Source organism: Peromyscus californicus, unplaced genomic scaffold (genome assembly GCF_007827085.1).
Source record: "Peromyscus californicus insignis strain IS unplaced genomic scaffold, ASM782708v3 Scaffold_9__1_contigs__length_137607984, whole genome shotgun sequence".
In the NCBI taxonomy this organism is placed as follows: domain Eukaryota; kingdom Metazoa; phylum Chordata; class Mammalia; order Rodentia; family Cricetidae; genus Peromyscus; species Peromyscus californicus.
In genome coordinates this window covers 59,835,075-59,844,334 of record NW_026294617.1, presented here as the reverse complement: position 1 = coordinate 59,844,334, position 9,260 = coordinate 59,835,075, and positions in this window count along the sequence as shown.

Here is a 9,260-nt window from a genome sequence, read left to right as displayed (position 1 = left end):
CAGTTCTCCATGCCTGACCCAGGTCAATAGTAGATAAAGAAGCTCTTCTGCTAACAAAGGTGCTGACTGAGCTTATGCTGACTGTCATGAATGTAGAGAGCTGAGATGCTGGAAAACAAACTAGAAGCAAAGGGGCTCAAAGGACTTAGTGGAAGACTTCCAGAGAGTCTGAGCCTATGCTTGCTGGCACGTAAATGCAGGAAATATAAAATGCATTTATATTTCTGAACTTCCTACTGAGGGGATCTTTTCATGATCATACTTGTGTCTGGTGGAGCTGGTTCTCTCACAGGCATGTAGCTCATTGGGTGAACTGGACTAGCTGGCCAGCCAGTCAAGGTGATCTGCCTGTCTGTTTCCCTAGCTGCAGATTACAACGCTACGCCACTATACCTGGCATTCATGTGGGTTCTGGGGATCAAGCGTAGGTCCTAATGCTTGCATGACAATACTTTATTGACTGAACTATCTCCCCAGCCCCCTCCACACACACACACACACACACACACACACACACACACACACACACACACACAAATCAAAGTAAAACTTAAAAACATTTAGTTCAAATGTGTTCAGTAGGCAAGTGTTGAGTAAGGTCTATATTTAAACAAGCTAAGACATGACAGTCACTTCTATTTTCCCTTCCCATTATTATCACTACTTGTTCCTGTGTACAATGTTCACACTTAATTATGATTTTTCAATTGCAATTCTATGGGTAGTTTAAATTTTAGTCATATTTGAATGTACAGTGACACAACACACTGATCAATTCCTTCTGACTTGAAATTCTTTTACCTTCCCATCTAAAATGCCATGGATCTCATGGTATTTTATATTCCTCTTTTGTTAGCCCTTCTTATTTTTAATCTTCCTCTTTAATCTAATTGGTGCTAGGAGCAACAATAACCTAATTACTACGGAACGAATTTACTTACAACATACAGCCAGTTACATGGGAGCTAGGACTACACTATGTGGTACTGGTTTGGGCAACATGAAAGCAGCAGCATTGAAGGAGGTCAAAGAGAGAAACTGAGGCACCATGTGGCAGAGTCCTTGAATAGAGGCCAGGAGGCCATTGACTAAGGTGTACCTCTAGTTTTAGTGAATACCCCAGGATATTGGCGATGCCTGGACTATGAGATGACTCCCAAGGACAGCATGTGTGGAAGAGCTAACCTGAACCTACTTGACAAGCTGTGTGTGTGTGTGTGTGTGTGTGTGTGTGTGTGTGTGTGTGTGTGTGTGTGTGTTGCAGACATCTGAGCTGCAGAAATGTGGCTAACAAAATCCTTTGAAGCCCAGAATATCATGAGTGAATCCTACATGTAGGGCACTGAGCTGTTCATACTGTTGGATTTTGGTTTTACTTTGATTTAATTGTAACCACATCCTTATTCTTCCCTTTTTGAATAAGAAAGTATATGACTTCATTTTGATTTTACAGGAGCCCACATTTAAGGGAGTGTATCATTTTAAAGATACATTGAGCTTTTAAAGTACTGGAAGCTTTAAAGACTGTTGAATTTTTAAACTTGTACCATATTTTGTGTCATTATATTAACATAATGCCTTGGGGACAAGGAAGAAAGGAAAGGTTATGCTTTAAAATGAGGTAGTTGTGAATCAAATTTGACAAGGGGTGGAATGTCATTGTTTCAGCTGTTAACTTGACACACCTGGGAAGAAGGAACCTCAATTGTAGAATTTCTTCCATCAGATTTGTTTGTGTGTACATCTTTGAGGGATTTTTTTAATTGCTCAATGATGTGGGAGGGCATAGCTCACTGTGAGCAGTATCACCCCCAAGCAAGTGGGCTAGAGCTATAAAAGAAAAGTAATTGAGCATGAGCCTGGAAAGAAGCCAGTAAGCAGTGGTCCTTCATGGCCTCTGCCTCAGTTCCTACCTTGAACTCCTGCCCTGGCTTCCCTCAGTGATGGACAGTAAACTGTAAGCTTAAATAAGCCCCCAACCCGAGTTTCTTGGTCATAACGTTTATTACAGCAAGAGAAAGAAACTTGAATGCACGCTCTCACAAAACCAAGTAAAATATCGAGTGGAAGACCCCACCTCATCTCACACACACTTGTACTTCGCTTGAATATCAGTTTACTTGTACAGACTGTACGTCTGCTTACTGTGTTACTCTTTCATTGTTGCCGTTATAGCTGCCACACTCCAAGGAGCTTCAGTTGGCACAAAGAAGATGCTGTCTGTAGCACTGTATCAAAAGTGCCCCAGGATTCTTAGGGAACAGGAGATACAAGGAAGGTTCTTCTTGTTCTTCACATTGCTTATTCTTCACTGGAATGCCTGAATCCCTTAGCTCATCCTTCTTTTGTATCTTCAAAGTAAACAATGGTACAGGGCTTTCTTACATCACTCACCTGCAGAGACCCCAAGGTCACACCAGCACTACTTATTGCCAGGAGATCATCTTTATTTAAACTGATCATCAGCCATCACTCCATGAACAACCTTAATTTCCCTTCACCACATAAAAAAAAAAATATCCCAAGTTCCAAAGATTTTAGTGTGGGCATCTTTTCCTCTAAGTCCTGGTCACACTGCCCACTGTGTATCTTTATCCACATGCTGGGATGTTGTTTGCTCTAGATCCATCCTTTTAAATCCACTCCTTATAATAACAACATTTATTAAATAGTATTAGATACTAATCAGCATGCCAAACATATTACAAATTTTTAATATTTATTTTTCACTTTTATGTTTATGAGTATTTTGCCTGCATATATTCATGTTACTTGGTATACAGTTCCTGCCCATGGAAACAGAACAGGGCTCCAGGTCCCCTGGAACTGAAATTACAGTGGATTTTGAGCCCCCATGTAGATACTTGGAACTAAAACCAGCAAGTATTTGTAACTGCTCAGCCATCTTTCCAGCTGCCATATTAAGATTTTGGTACCCATATAGAAATGTATGGAAGGAATAAAAGAGGAGACAGGGAATTTCTGTTATTTTTTTCTGTATTTAATATCTCCCTGTCCCTACTCCATCGCAGGTATACAGTTCATTGTTCTGGGCAGTGCAGTGTCCTTGTCAAAAAGGAACCACACACAGCCTTTAACTCCTTTTCACTGAGATCCAGCACTGCATTTCAGAGCATATTTTATTCAGCTAATAATGATGCTTACTATCCGTGAGTAATATTATCTACAGTTATCAGAGATGTGTGCTGGCAAACGTGCTAAAGTTTTATATCTATAAAACATTGGAGACCAAGCAATTGACAACAGTTTCACATACATTATTTATTTATCTATCTATCTATTTATTTATTTATTTAAAATGGTTTGAATTGTCATTATAAAAAAAAAGTAAACTTTCATGACAATCAGTTATTATATATATATATATATATATATATATATATATATATATATATATATATATATATATAATATGTGATTGTCTATACTTTAAACCACTGAATGATTATGAAAGATGTACAGGCTGATCTTGTAGTCACTTTCTGTGAGAAGAAATCCTTTGGCAGTTTGCATAAAATCTTCAGGTACTCTGAGAGCTTATCATAATGGAGGAGGCTTCCAGGTCAGTTCCACCAAGTCCAATGTTCAAAAGGCATTGAAATGATCTCTTAATTTGATATGTAGGTGTTATGTCACTCCCTGGTACAGTCAATTGCAGATATACCTAATTATAGAGGGACCTGTGCCTGTCTGCCCACCCTGTGAGGGAGTCCAGTGCTTGACTACAGCCTCGTGACTCTCCAGAGGCCCACTTTCATAATTATTTGTCCTGTCTCCCCCTAACGCTCCACCTTCTGTGACTTCTCTCCCTTACATTATCTTTTCCAATAGCATTTAACATTTCCTACTTGACTGTGCCATATCAGAAGCTCTGTACTGAGAGAAAGTCCAAATGCAAAAGTGCTGTACAAAGTCCTGTTCCCTTCTCACACAGAGTATGGTCAAATGGACAGAAAAACATATGATAGACATGCTTGGTGATCTGCTTCAAGCCTTTTGAATATTCTGCAATGATTTTTTCAAAAGTGATATTTCAGTCTAGCAGACACACAATTCATGAGTCAAAATTAAGAATTTTCTTGACAGTCCTATTTCATAATCTGTACTTATGTGGATCAATAAATCTTTTGTCCCTCCTCAGATATATTTGAATTTAACTAATATAATTCATCAGTTACCACTTTGTTCAAATAATGGCCATCCTTGCCAGAATGATGTATTTGTCCTTTAACTGACCTTTCTCCTCACATTTTTTCACCAGTGGTTCCCTCCCTGACAAAAACAAGCACAGATAGAATCAATCCACGTGAGTCTATTTAATGGATAATAGGGATTTATTAAGATATAAATTAAAGAAATACACTCACGAATACAGAATGGAGTAGACAGCTGAAGTTGTCCTCTGATCTGACCAGGAGTGAATCCACCTTGCACACAGGCAGGAGCAAGGAGAAGGGGCATGTGTGACCCTTCTCCCTTTCCTTATAAGAGGTCATGTACAATGCAAGAAGCACCGCCTCCTCCAGGCCCTATAGCCCAAAGTCAGGGACAATGCAAACACCACTACACATGGTAGACAGAGAGAACTTTTAGAAGGATATGGGAGATCTTATCTTCTTGTAGGAGGGAATCGGAGGGCAGGGTGGGAGGAAGGCTGGAAAGGTGGGAGGAAGGAAAAGGGGAATCTGTGTTTGACATGTAAAATGAATAATAAAATTCCTTAATTATAAACAAAAAAGAAGGATATATCAGTATCTTCTTGTTTTATTCTTTGTATTAGCTTCTCATTGAACTTGCAAGAAATTAAAATACTGGTTAGGGGAATTCAAGAGACTCTTGATATAAGCTATTGTCATTGGCCTTGATTGTCTTTCAGCACTTGAAGGTCAGATCCTACTACTGAAGAAAGGCACCACTAGTCAAAGTACAGAGAACAACTGACTATATAACTATATGACTGACATCTGTAACACAGCCCCTACACCTAAGGATCAGGGAACATCTGTAACACAACCCCTACACTTAAGGATCAGGGAACGTGCCAGGAGAGTGGCACATAGACTGTAAGAACCTGAGGGTCAAAAAGTCTGCTGTGAGATAATTCTTTTATAAATGACAAGGAAGCTGCACCCTTGAAGTCCCAACATTATGGTTGTCTAAATAAGACCTGAAAATGGCATCACCACTCGACATACCAATGTAAATGCGAAAAAAATATCACAAGACCCTCTTCCTAGATGAAGAGCTACCAGTAATAAATGGCTACTGAAAGAAGGGGAATCAGTCTTCTCCAGGAGTGAGCACCAGATATATTATTCAATCCCAAGTGACTAACCCTAAACACATATACACATAAGAACACTAAGTGAACACTAAGTGGAAAAAAGTGGGGGGCATGGGAGAAGTTGGAGGGTGAAGGCGGAAATGATGTAACTGTAATACTCATATGTGAAATTCTTAAAGAATAAATTTTTATAAAAAGAGTAGTACCTTTGTGGGGGAGTTATTGCTAGCATCATATGTGGTAATGCTCACTTGAAAAAGTGGCATATTGTGTGTATATCATCATTATGGATGTTGTTCTTCTTAGTAACAGAGTAATTATCTTCCTTTAAACCAAATGTTGCTACCCACTATCAACTGTTCTCCAGCCACCTTGACCTTTCTTTTGGGAAGATCTTACAGGGAGGTGTTCTCTCCTTGGAATTTCTAACCCATGTTGTTTGTATAAGTGATTTCACGTCATTGTTCAGACACCTCTGCCTCTGTGAGCCTCTCTTTGTTAACATATCTGAAGCAGGACAAATTTTCTGTGCTTTGGTGTCTCTAATTCATGCCTGCTTTACTTTCCCCAGGGCCGTCTGACATTTGTCTCATTGTCACATACCTAAGAAAAAATCTAAAAGAAGAAAAATTTACATTGGCTCATGGTTTCAGAGGCCTCAGTCCAAGATGAGCCAGCTGTGTGTGTATTTTATAAATGTAGATAGACATATCTATTCCTACGTATATATATTATATATATATATACATGCATATTTAACACATATAAATCCATTTGTACATACATATATAATGAATATTGGAATCGGTATGTCTATATGCATTTATAAAATACATATGTATACATATATATAGCATGTATTAGCCTCATTCAGTTTGAGTCATGAGAGGGGCAAGAATTATGGCTCAACCAGTCTTTATGGCTTTTGAAATGCACTGTTTCATTCTTTAATCTTGGTTGCATCGAGGATAATGAGTCACTAAAGTAACCTGATCATATGTCCAAGTTATAAAGAAACTTTGATAGCAGGAAAGAGGATAGTTTAAAAATGGCAAGACTCAAGAATAACATCAGTTAGAAGCCTTTTGAAGAAAGTCCATTATGAGATGAGGATCTAAAGTATAGTGTTGGCTACAAAGGTCAAAAAAAGAGCAAGTAAGAAATACCTAAGTGCAATTACTGAGCCCCACTCTTTACTTGCCAATTTGAATAAATGTATAGCACTCATGGTGATACCTAAATCTTACTGCTTTATAGCCCATATGTTGACGCTCAAGAAGTAGTATTCCCCAACAGGCTGTGCTCAAACCCTGACATTTAATCAAAATGCACAGGGTAATTGAATGTTGATAGCTGAATGCATGTTCGTCATTTGATTCTTAGAAAGGGGCCATTTACATTTTGCAACTGCAAAGATGAGGGAATCTCAGTGGCTGCAAAGTCTCTGTCCTTTCAGCATTGCTGAGCACAAAGATTCTGCTCGGACAACTCTGTGCATCCTGTAAACTGTAAGAATGCTGGCTGAAAAGGAATTTCTATTTCTGGTCATATTGGGCTACATTACAAATTACTCTTACATACACATGATTACCTTTCTTTAGATGTCCTCCTATTCCTAGTTTAATTCTGCTTCTACTGAGCACCTATCTGTTAAGTAGACCGGAAGTTCAAAGTATATCTTGTTCATTCTTTTTCACTGGGATATGAGTCCAAAGTAAATCAATGAATGACCTAATCTTTTATCTTAATTTTCATAGCCATTATTAAGATACTAAAATGTAAGACTAGTTGATCCAGAATAGCTTGACAACTTCAAAGATGGACAAAGTTGACCATTTCTACATGCTGCCATATCAGATCCTAAATATAGAACCTCTCAAAATACTCCCAATTTAGAAATGGGCAAAGAATTAGATAGAGTATCTGTAGTATTTCCTTAAAGAACTAGATGGAATGCAGAACCATTCACCAAGAGGTAACAAAGGCACAAATTTCAGAAAGGCTTCTATAAAGTATTTTCTACTCTTATCCTTTGGGGTTTCTCTGAAATGTGTATTCTGTATTTTTTTAAAAAGTGTTTATAGATGGCAATTTATCATTTACAAAACTTATTATAGGCTTCAAATATTGTCTATCATCCCTCTATTGGACTATAGAATCCTGACTCAAATGTCAGCAATGTTATGAGAGAATACTTCAAGTGAGGAGTCAGGGAATTCTGCTTTTGTGCTCTGCTGCCCACATGCAATCTCATATATGTGACTTACACGTCTCCACTTGCTTTATCTATGATAGAACTTCTTATTGTCTTCTATCAAGATTTTTCTAACAAGAAAGAGAACTGGTAAGGCTTGAAGAAATTTAAATGAAGGATGTCATTCCATATTCTCTAAGATCTTTAGCCCTGCTTTTTGGTCTCTGGAAATACTATAAAACAGCCATTATTTTCAAACATAGAGTTTTTTTTTTTTGGGGGGGGGGGTGTATGTATGTGTGTTGTATGTGTGTACACATATACATATTCTCTGGTGGGGTGCATGAAAATGTTTATGCATGTGTATGTACATGCATCTGGAGAACAGAGAACAACCTTAAGTATCATTTATCAATATCCATCTGGCTTGTTTTGTAACTGGATTTGATCTAGCCAAGCATGCTAGGATGGCTGGCCAATGAGCTCCTGGGATCCACCTGTCTACTTTCCCAATGTTGGATTTACAAGTGCACATCACCACACTCAGCTTTTTTTTTAAATGGGGATTCTCAGAATCAAATTCAGGTCCTCAGGCTTATACAGAAAATACTTTACTCGCTGAGTTATTTCCCCAGCACCAGCCCTGGAAGGCTTACCTTTCCTGCTTCTGTACACAGAATTTAACTATACTAATTGACTCTACTAATTTTCCCATAATAATGGAAACTTCAATAAGATCTCTATGGGATGCCAGATGAGATCCAAGGTTTTCTCAGAGGCCCTGTTGAGAGGAAACATTAGTTCAGGAGTAGACTTGGCAAGGTCCTGTCTGGAGCTGGAGCCAAGGCCTTGAAGGAGTCAAGGTTGCCATTTCTATAGATCCAACTCTTTCCCCTGGCCTGTGGTTATGAGTATTAATGCAGCTGTGTCTGAGATATCCTGTGTTCTCTTTACCAATATTGTCTGATTTGGCTCTCTACTGACCTTGACTATTTTCCTCCTGCTAATAGTATATAAGAAGCTGTGCTGTGTAATAAACTTGCTTGGCATGAGCCATCAACTTATGCAAGACCTCCAGGTCCCAGCTATCTGTCTTCCAGGTCTTCTTACCTCCAGTCCTCCTGCTCAACACCTTGCCATTCAAGATCCTTATTCCTGCAGATATGTATAATTATATATATATACATATATATATGTATATATATATATATTATTTATATTCAGATAATCATGCTTCATATAAGAAAATAAAAAGATTCATGACAACTCTCATCTCACTAATGCATATTTAGAAGTGCAGACATTTCCCCCATAACCCCGATATAAATTTGGAAAGAATAGTTGTAAGGCCACCATATGTCTCTCGCCTTCCTCTGGAAGCTTCTGATGCACTGATGAGCTCACTCTTCACAGTTCCTGGAAACCATAAAATAGAAATCCTGGCAGAGAAGGAGACAGGGCACAGTCAGCTGATACAGCAGGGGCAATGAATCCTATTCTATCTCAGTGTCCAGACTAATAAGTAGGTTAGGGCCGATGAAATTGTGATTGTGTGAGAGGTATTGCCAACACATTTGGAAACTTATATATTTCAAAGGCCTTTGACCACATGTGGCCCTTGTTACTGTGGAAGGATCCCACAACCCTTCCAAATGGCATACTGGACTAGCAGTCATCACTGAAACCTAGAACTTGTCAAGAAAGAGCCTGTACTCTTACCACTGGTCCTTGGTATCAGTCTGACATTTGCTTCTTCAAGCC